Here is an 8863-nt window from a genome sequence, read left to right as displayed (position 1 = left end):
AAACTCTAAGGATACAGTCATTTGCTATGGACCAATGAACTTGTTTCTCATGTTCCATGGCAGTTATCTTCGTAGTTACATCATTAAAGTTGTCATTCATGTGGTTCTATTGTACAAAGGTTCTATCGGAATCAACAAACATTTAAAAGGATGGCACTTTATGGCCATACTGAAAAAAAAACCTGGTTGAAACACTGAAAATTATGTTGTAAAGTTCTTCAGAATACCATTACAGGTCAATGTAAGTGTTAACCCAGTCACTGTGGGGGATATACTTAGCACTAATTATATTTCTTTACAGTGCTGAAAAATGTTCAAATGTGTGTGAATTCCTAAGGGACCAAACTGCTGAGGTCATCAGTCCCTAGATAAGAACAACACACACACCCATACCCAAGGGAGGACTCGAACCTCCACCCCCTGTGGGCCTGGGGGTTAGAATAGGCCCGAGGTATTCCTGCCTGTCATAAGAGGCAACTAAAAGCAGTCTCACACCTTTCGGCCTTTATGTGATCGTCCACTGTAGGGTTTGACTTTCATTATTCAAAATCTTCCCAAAGAGTGAGCCAATTAGGGAAGGGTGCCTTACATGGTGCATTGTGTCCATCGTACATTGAGATCTTTAGGCCACTTACTTGTTGTAGCACTGTTGCTCAAGAGATGGAGGATGAGTTGGACATTCATCCTCCATCTCTTGAGCAAGGACACCTTCCTGGGTGCATTTTCCTCCACCCAATATGCAGTGTCATTTGCTGCACCAATGAGGACCATGGAATTCTTTGCAACTCATATCCAATATGGTAGCCAGTGATTTGTAGTGGTGCCACCATGTTGGTTGTAGCACCCTGACAACACAGGAATTGCTCTGCAGATGCCTGCACCGTTAACTCCCCACATATGCCATGGAGCATATGCCCATCTCCCTGGGGCATCGGGACTCCCGGCAGTGGCCCCCCTCCCAGGTGGCCCTTGCTGAGGCTGGGTGGCGCCTGTGGGGAGGGCCCTTGGTCAGAGTGGGTGGCATCTGGGCGGATGACACGCCATGAAGCATAGTACGTCATCTCTTACTGGTGGCACACCACCAGCAGTCTATAAGCAGGCAAAGTCTAACTTCAATGCTAAGAAATATGACCCCAAATCATTCCCCTCCCTGGCCACACCATGGGAGGAACGTGAGGCTATGGTTGGCAGTGATGCTTACTGGCCCCAGTACCTCGTATGCACATGAGTTGATGAGGAATCTTTCATGTCCATGAAGCCTCAGTTTTTTTGTGGAGCATTTGGAGGACAAGTTTGGGGAGGTGGACGGCTTGTCCAAAATGTGCTCTGGATCAGTCTTGATAAAAACAGCATCCTCTGCCCAGTTACGGGCATTACTCACTTGTTACAAGTTAGGGGAAATTTCTGTTACCATCACACCCTATAAGAGCTTAAATATGGTCCAGGGTATTATATTCCACAGGGACCTTCTTTTGCAGTCTGACAACAAGCTGCATGCCAATTTAGAGTGGCGAGGTTGTCATTTCGTCCAGTGTGTCCATCAGGGTGCGAGGGATAAACAGGTTGCCACCAGTGCCTTCATCTTGGCCTTCGAGGGTGACACATTGCCTGAGAAGATCAAGGTGATGTCTACCGCTGTGATGTAAAGCCATATATCCCTCCCCCAATGCAGTGCTTTAACTGCTGGAAGTTCGGCCATATGTCTTCCTGCTGCACTTCCAGTGTCACATGTCGAGATTGTGGACGTCCATCACATCCCAATACTCCATGTGCCCTGTGTCAACTGAAGAGAGCACCATTCACCTTGGTCACCAGACTGCAGGATTTTACAGAAAGAGAGGAAAATCATGGAATATAAGACGCTGGACTGACTTACCTACACTGAGGCTAAGAGGAAATTTGAGCACCTACATCCTGTGGCTATGACCTCCTCTTACACCGCTGCTACAAGAACATTTGTCACCCATCGGTTCGTTGCATTCCTGTCGCCTCTCAGAACCAGAAGACTACACCTGCCCCCTTGGTGGTGGGGGGCACTTCCCTCCCTGCTGCTCCTGCACCACCTACTTTGGGAGCAACACCCCCTCCCCACCCAACCATCAGGGATATCAGTCCCTGCTTCTGAGCCAGAGAAGTGTTAAGTCTTCTTTGGCTCCTCTAGTTAGGAAGGGGTCCCTTGGTTCACTCCCTTCCCATTTTTCTCCTAGTGGGACAGATGACATCTGCCAGTGGCTGAAGAGCCCAAAAGCAGCTGGTCATAGGGCTTCATGCTCATCCTCAGTCCCAGAGACTGAATCAGTGAAGTCCTCCCAGCAGGGAAACCAAAGGAGCAGTGAGAGAAATCCTAAAAGAAGGTCCCCAAGATAAAGGGAATTACTGTGGCATGCACACCACCGCTACCTACAAGCTCTGCGTCTGTGAATGAGGTGGAGATTCTGGCGTCCACTGAAGACCTAGATCTCGCCTGACCCTCAGAGACCTCAGGCAAAAAGTCGGTGGCAGCAGGTGACACTGAGGCATAAACTGCCTCATTGAATGTTCAATGCCTTCCCAGTCTCACGATGATGTCATCCTTCAGTGGAATCGCAGTGGTTTTTTCCACTGCCTGACTGAGCTATGGCAACTGTTAAGCTTTACACCTGCTTCCTCCATTGCCGGCCAGGAAATCTGGTTCCCTGCAATGTGGAACCCTGCCCTCGACAGCTATAAGGGATATTACAGGAACCGTAGCGACTATAATCGAGTGTCAGGTGGAGTTTGCGTTTATGTCCTAAACTCACTCTGTTTTGAACCTGTGCCCCTTCAAACCCCTCTTGAAGCTGTGGCTGTCAGAATACAGACGACATAGGAAATAAATGTCTGCAATGTATATCTTCTTCCAGATGGTGCAGTATCCCGAATGTATTAACTGCACTGATTGATCAACTCCCTAAACCTTGCCTATTTTTGCGAGATTTTAACATGCATAACCCCTTGTGGGGAGGTGGCATGCTTACTGGCTGAGGTAGAAAATTTACTGTCACAACTCGACCTCTGCCTCCTAAATACTGGGGCCGCCACACATTTCAGTATGACCCATGGTAGCTACTTGGCCATTGATATATCAATTTGTAGCCCAGGACTTCTCCCATCTATCCATTGAAGAGCGCAAGCCGACCTGTTTGGTAATAACCACTTCCCCATGTTCCTGTCACAGCCCCGGCGTCAGGCCCACAGATGCCTGCCTAGATGGGCTTTAAACAAGGCAGACTGGGAAACTTTCACCTCTACTGTCACTGTTGAATCTCCCCCACACAGTAACATCGATGTGATGGTTGAGTAGGTGACAACAACAATCGTTTCTGTGGCAGAAAACATGATCCCTCACTCTTTAGGGTGCCCCCGGCTAAAAGCAGTTCCTTGGTGGTTGCCGGAATTTGCTGAAGCAATTAAGGAGTGACGGTGAGCTCTACAGTGGCATCCTTCCCTGGGCCACCTCATAGCCTTTAAATGGCTCTGTGCCCATGTTCACCAACTTATCAAACGACAGAAGCAGGAGTGTTGGGAGGGATACGTCTCGACCATTGGGTGCCAGACATCACCTTCCCGAAGTCTGGGCAAAGATCAAACGTGTTTCCAGGTACCAGACCCCAACAGGCGTTCCTGGTGTTAACATAAATTGCATGTTACCTACTGACGCAAACGCAATTGTTGAGCACTATGCTCAAGCCTCTGCATCTGAGAATTAGCCCCCAGCCTTTCTCACTCTCAAATGTCGGCTGGAAGGGAAAGTCCTCTCGTTTACTACATGCCTCAGTGAATCCTATAACACTACATTTACAGAGTGGGAGCTCCTAAGTGCCCTTGTACATTAACCTGACACAACTCCTGGGCCAGATCAGATGATTAAACATCTCTCCTCTGACTACAAGTGACATCTCGTCATCTTCAACCGGATCTGGTGTGATGGTGTCTTTCCATCGCAATGGTGGGAGAGCACCATCATTCCAGTGCTCAAATCCAGTAAAAATCCGCTTGATGTAGATAGCTATCAGGCTCACCAACGTTCTTTGTAAGCTGCTGTAACATACGGTGTGTTGGCAGCTGGCTTGGGTCCTTGGGTCATGTGGCCTACTGGCTCCATGCCAGGGCAGCTTCCGCCAGGATCGCTCTACCACTGATAATCTTGTGCCCCTTGAGTCTGCCATCTGAACAGCCTTTTCCACACGCCAACACCTGGTTGCCATCTTTTTTGATTTACGAAATGTGTATGACACTACCTGGCAACATCATGTCCTTGCCCCATTATACAAGTGGGGTCTCCGAGGCCCACTCCCGATTTTTATCCAAAATTTCCTGTCACTTCATAGTTACCATTTCTAAGTTGGTGCCTCCCATAGTTACCCCCACCCCCCCATATCCAGGAGAATGGGGTCCCACAGGGATCTGTATTGAGTGTCTCTCTACTTTTAGTGGCCATTAATGGTCCAGCAGCAGCTGTAGGGCCGTCTGTCTCACCTACTCTGTATGCAGAAGACTTCTGCATTTCATACTGCTTCACCAGTACTGGTGCTGCTGAGCCTACAGGGAGCCATCCACAAGATGCAGTCGTGGGCTCTAGCACACGGTTTCCAGTTTTCGGCCGCAAAAGTAATGTGTTATGCACTTCTGTAAGTGTCATACCGTTCATCCAGAACCAGAACTTTACCTTAATGATGATCCACTGACTGCAGTGGAGACATATCGATTCTTAGGACTGGTTTTTGATGCCCAATTGACTTGGCTTTCTCACCTTCATCAGCTTAAGCAGAACTGCTGGCAGCACCTCAGTGCCCTCTGCTGCTTGAGCAACACCAACTGGGCTGCAGATCGCTCTATGCTGCTGCAGCTCTACAGAGCCCTTGTTCAATCCCGCCTTGACTATGGGAGTCTGGTTTATGGTTCAGCGGCACCCTCAGCATTGTGTTTGCTCGGCCCAGTGCACAGGAGCTTTTAGGACAATTCCAGTGACAAGCATCTTTGTGGAGACCGGAGTCCCTCTATTGCAGGTTACGCATGCACAACTGTTGGCCAGTTACGTTGCACACGTTCTTAGTTATCCTGCACATCCGAATCACTGTATCCTTTTCCCACCCACGGCGGTTCATCTCCCACATTGGCAGTGCAGGTCAGGGCTTCCAATTGCAGTTCGTCTGATCCCTTCTTTTGAAACTGGAGCCCTTGCCTTTACCACCTATACTTGAGGTCCAATCACGTACACCTAGGCTGCAGCTCCACCTGAACCTTTCACATGGCCTTAAGGACCCAGTTACCCCTGCGGTTCTCCGCTGCCACTTCCCCTCGATTCTTGGCATGTACTGAGGCCATGAAGTTGTTTACAGACAGCTCAATGGCTGATGCTCACATCGGCTTTGCATATGTCCATGGAGGACATATTGATCAGTGTTCCTTGCCTGATGGCTGCTGTGTTTTCACGGCCGAGCTTGTGGCTATATCTCGTGCTCTTGAGCACATCCGTTCATGTCCTGGGGAATTGTTTCTTCTGTGTACTGACTCCTTGAGCAGCCTACAAGCTATAGACCAGTGCTACCCTTGTCATCCTTTGTTAGCAACCATCCAGGAGTCCATCTATGCCCTGGAATGGTCAAGTCGTTCAGTGGTATTTAGACGCCAGGTCATGTCGGAATCGCAGACAACGAACTTGCCGACAGGCTGGCCAAACAGGCCATGCGGAAACCGCTAATGGAGATCGGCTTCTCTGCAACTGACCTGCGTTCAGTACTACGCCACAAGGTTTTGTGGCTTTGGGAGACAAAATGGCCTAACCTCTACACGCACAAGAAAATGAGTGCCGTTAAGGAGACTACGAATGTGTAGCAGTCCTCACAGGGACTCTGTGTTCTCTGCCAGTTCCACATCAGCCATGCTTGGGTGACACACGGCTACCTCGTACACCATGATGACCCACCTAAGTGTCAGTTCGGCACCCAGCTGACAGTGGCCCATATCTTGGTGAGCTGTCCTCCTTTGGTCCCCTGCAATAGACTCTTCAGTTAACGGACTCGTTGCCATTAATTTAAGCTGACAACGCCTCATCGGCTAATTTAGTTTTACGTTTTATACGTGACGGTGGGTTTTATCATTCTATATAAATTTTAGCACTTCTCCTTTACCCCTGTGTTCTGCACTCTAATGCTTTTAGGCTGGATGTTTTAATGTGTCACAGAGTGATTGGCTTTTCCTTTTTATTCTCATGGTTGCCCAGCGACAGTCATCTGCTCTCTTGTTTTTACCACTTCTACCTGTTTCTTGCTTCTCTCTGTGATTTCGTTTCCCTGTTTTGTCCATAGTAGTGTTGGTTGTCCTGTCATTCTTCTGGTTCTTCCTTTCTCCTGTTATTGTGCTGTGTGTCTCCTTTCTTTTCTTCTTTCCCTTGTGTAATTATTTTACCAGGAACAAGGGACCAATGACCTTGCAGCAGTTAGGTCCCCCCCCCCCCCTTTCAAGCCAACCAATCAAACCTCCAGAGGGAGGGGCCGCGTAATCCGTGACGTGGCACCTCGAACCGTGCGGCCACTCTGTGCGGCTACAGTGTTACTGGGAATATGTTGTACCAGTTCTGTATCCTTCTGACAGTGGTAGTCCACTGCACCAGTTGCAGATTCTCTTTGTTGCAAACTATAGCTTTCAGGACTGTGATAAGTATACATCCCCCAAGTTTTAAAGGTTCTTGGGCAGTACGCTTACCACCAAAGTAGTTTCTCGAAGTGGCTTGGGAACTATAGTTACCACCAAATTAGTAGTTTTGCTAATCTTCTGTGAATACAATAATCAGTTTCTGTTCTTTATGTGCTCTTTGCTGTTGTCACTTGTGAAGTTGGGAAAACTGCTTCGTTTCTATGGCAGAGGAAACACTTACCAACAAAATAACAGATCACAAGATCCATGGGGCATATACATACCACCACACTTTTTGTTCCTCAATCACAAAAATAAAATTATTAAAAAGTAAACATAGTCAACTGACCCCAATTCTCATTTGATACAAAAAAAAACATTAACCCTGATGAGTAGCTACAAAAAAATTGGTCCATGAAACGGGTAAATAACTTCCAAAACCACTTTCTTATTACATCACTGATTACAATGCAACATTATAATTTAATCAAAGTCAGCACATTATTTAAGGGCATATATAAACAATATTCACATTAGTGAGTAGCACCAGTACAAATCGATACTGACAATTTTCAATTGTAAATGTGTAAAATTAGAGGTTTCATTTGTTGCATACAAGAAGTATGTTAGAAACAACATCACATGAGCAATTAAAGAATCAAGATGCAGCCCACAACAGGCACACATACTTAGCAAAATAGCTGTATGCTATCAATTACAGTGCAGTGAGAAACTGTTGCAGAACATTATTGAACTCTTGAAGTTCAAACAATATTTTTGAAGTCTTCTATCTTCCTTGCTTGAGTGGAGACCATTTATGTAAGCAGCGCTTCAAAGAATTTTTGTGCCACGTGCAACACATATTTCAGTGTTTGTTACTTTCCTTTCTGCAGCAGTTATAAAAGTTCCTTAGTGGGAACAATCACCAAGCACTCTCTCAGTAGCACTGTTGAAAGTCAATGTACACTCAATTATGGTACTAACCACTGTAATCACTTCAATTATGAGTGTGACAACCACAGCTAAGAGGCTCCTCTACTGCATCTTTACTTTATGACATCTCCTGTTTAAAGAAAACGTTTAATTAGTTCATATTTTACTGTCTGTCTGTCTACACAGTATTAGAGAAAATATCATAAGATGAAGGAGAGAAGAAAAAGAAAAATAAGAAGAGGGAGGAGGAGGAGGAGGAGGAGGAGGAGAATAAAGAAAAGTTAATGAAATATTTGAAATGTCACTTACATGCAAAGCTTGCACAGCCGACTAAGCAGAAACATTTATTTATCTTATGAATAGAGGGCATTGTGCAGCCTAGTAGAATAATTTGTAACAGAAACAGTTTTGTGTCCTCTTCTTGTCCAGTAACTGGAATTTAAATTCTTCCTTACTGATCAATTTGGGATCACTATAATAAATTTAAGAAATCCTGACTGAAGTATTTCAATGTCACTGTGATTCATTAATGCACAGCTTTGTCTACTTATCTCAAGACTGTCACTTAAATAATGTGTGTGTGTGTGTGTGTGTGTGTGTGTGTGTGTGTGTCGGGAGGGGGGTTCAGTTCTAGAGAAACCTCATTTAGTTCGACAAAGACAAGAGACTAACTACTTATGTTCACTCTGGATAAGGTGAGTTACTTAATTCTGGTGCAGTTCTTGAGTGGCAATGAGATAGCACTTGTACCACATGGCATTGTTTAATGGTGTAATTGGTGAGGTGTAGCAAGAGCTGTGCATAAAGTGACCACAAACAAGAGGGAAGATGCTCACTCCTGCTACTATGCACCTTAGAAATATTAGGGTGTAAAATGGCACACATCTATAATACCTACTGCCAGCGTCCCATGAAATGTCACTGCTACCTACATCGTTACTCTAGCTGCCAATAGTGCTGTTAGCCCGTACATTGACAATAAACCATTCTGTCAGTGTCAACAGTCACTCCTCTTCAGATATATGATTGTGACCATAGTGACAGGCGTACTTGACCTTATAATAGGAAACATTTCAAGTGCACCGTCTAATGCGACTGTAACACTCCACTTTTGTAAATGACATTTCACTGTTGTGCAAATTAGATTGATTGCATTTAATTAAGATTTAAGTAAGAAGGAAATGCAAAAAAACTGATTGCTCATGTACGGAAAGGGTAGCATCAATTTTCAAAGTTCCAAATCTTTCCTTAATGGTTTCAGTAAGAGACTATC

Source organism: Schistocerca nitens, chromosome 3, assembly GCF_023898315.1.
Source record: "Schistocerca nitens isolate TAMUIC-IGC-003100 chromosome 3, iqSchNite1.1, whole genome shotgun sequence".
NCBI classification, from domain to species: Eukaryota; Metazoa; Arthropoda; class Insecta; order Orthoptera; family Acrididae; genus Schistocerca; species Schistocerca nitens.
The sequence above is the reverse complement of the archived record's forward strand: the minus strand, read 5'-3'. Positions refer to the sequence as shown.